A 2,171-nucleotide genomic window follows, 5' to 3' on the forward strand; every position below is an offset into this window, starting at 1 on the left:
GAGTCAATCATGGGAGATAAGGAAGAGTGATAGGAATAATATATGTCTACTTACATGGTAGAGTAGCTAATCATATATGATTCACCTGAGAATCATTATGTGATGGAATAGAACATTATAAGTATGTTGGAGGAGTTCAATAAGAAGCCAAGTGCTAAACAATAGTGCAAGAATTATGTCCCAAAACCATGGGAACTGTGTCAAGAACATTAGGTCCATAGCCTTACGATACAATAACTTGGAAGTATAGGAGCTATATTCCAATAGTTATGTGTCTAGAATAGTGATGTTAGAACCAGAAATATCATTGAAGTAGTCCTCAACAAAAGGGAAGCTAAGTTAGTACTTCCAAAGAAAATTAGGTTAACCACAACTATCCTAGACCACTTTGTTTCAAGTTTATCTCATTGCAAATGTGCAATTAAGGTAAAGGTTGAGACAAATAGTAGAATTCCCTATATTCGTGCTAAGTATCACGATATAAACCTATATTATGTGGTGTTCTATACTACACATCAGAGCCTGATGTTTAGATATGTCTTACTCAACTATTAAATTCAGGCTTATGATGATGTGTAATATAAGCACAAAGCTGAATCTTCTTGGATTTTATATGGATTTTCATTGTTTGACTAGATCCATACATGAAGTTTGACTTTGGTATGCAAATGCATGTTGCAATATCAATATCTTACTTGATGCTATAGATCTAGAGGGTAATAGTATTCATGTGAGGAAGTGACGTATTCTGGAAGATCTCAAAGACAAGATGGAGGTTCATCAGAAAAAGGAAGTAAAGTTGTGGGAAGTAACCACAATACTCTGAAGAAAGTACAATCAGAAACTCATGCTTACCTCAACAGATGAGTACTTTAGTACATAGGAAGCATGAAGGTGAGAAATATGATAACTGTGGAGTAGTAGAAGTAGAACCATAGTCATTATGGAAGAGGGAATGCATGGGAAATCACTTAAGATACTATATTCATAGTGTCAGCTAGTGGTTTTCTTGCAAAATAAACCCTGAATGAAGGAAGGTGATATATGAAATCATAGCAGACATAAGAAGACCATAGTTGATATCAGAATACCACAATTGGTATAGTATCAATACTGCGAGATAAAGTAGAAAATGTCTCGTCCAGTTGATCATAACCTATAATAGAATCCATTTTTAGATATCAAATAGCCACAGTTGGTATAATAACCACAGCTGGTATCAGTTGGTATTACAGATAGTCCACGATTTAATTATTTGTAACAAAAGTTTGTGAACAAATAAAAATCATGTCAGCCAAATAGCTAGATCTATAATCATTTAGTCGAAGGATTCACATTGGATGTCCACAATTGAGTGGATACACCACCAACATTCTTCGCGAAACCTTAGAAGAAGTAAAACCCATAAGTTATAACCAGACCAATATTCCAACCATAAGTCCAATTGTTGGAAGAAAAAGAAGTTGAAGACCATAAGAAAACTCTAAGGGGTAGAGTAAACATTGAGTTGGATGTACAATAACTAAATACTTTGAGCATAATAGAAGAAGAAGGTCTGAACTGAGAGGAAGTTCGATCTTATTTTCATAAGATTGTTGAACATTACTTTCGAAAGGATGTCAGACCAGAAGCCGAGATTTATACCTCGAGGAAGTAAGAAGTGGACTATAACTTGAGAAAGTGAGTAGTATTTACTCAGAAGTACGGAAGCTCAAGTAAGTCAAGCATAAAGAAGTTGGACGAAGAAAATATCATAGACCAAATAAATCTCAAAATGGCCAAAGACCGAAGGAGATTGACCATACCAAAACTAAAGTCTGTGTGAAAGATTCCTTTCATGGAACCTAAAGAATCCAAAATAGTTCTAAGTATCAATTATAAACCATGATTGGATGGACTAAATGAGTCTAATCCATTCTTAGGAATAAACCATCACGATCATTTCCATGATAAGTACCTTACGAAGTACCAATATTGAAGTTTTGGTAGTAAGGAAAAACAAAGACCTATTTCATCAAATAGGAGAATGTTATCCAATTAGTCCTCAATAAAGACTGCCAGGACAAGAAGAAGTCCTAATCATTGAATCTTCAATGAGATAGGAAACAAGATTATAATAGTTGGAAGAAATCAATGAATCAAAGTAAGAGCCATGGTTCAGAGACAAGTAT

The sequence above is a fragment of the Lolium rigidum genome, chromosome 6, assembly GCF_022539505.1.
Source record: "Lolium rigidum isolate FL_2022 chromosome 6, APGP_CSIRO_Lrig_0.1, whole genome shotgun sequence".
In the NCBI taxonomy this organism is placed as follows: domain Eukaryota; kingdom Viridiplantae; phylum Streptophyta; class Magnoliopsida; order Poales; family Poaceae; genus Lolium; species Lolium rigidum.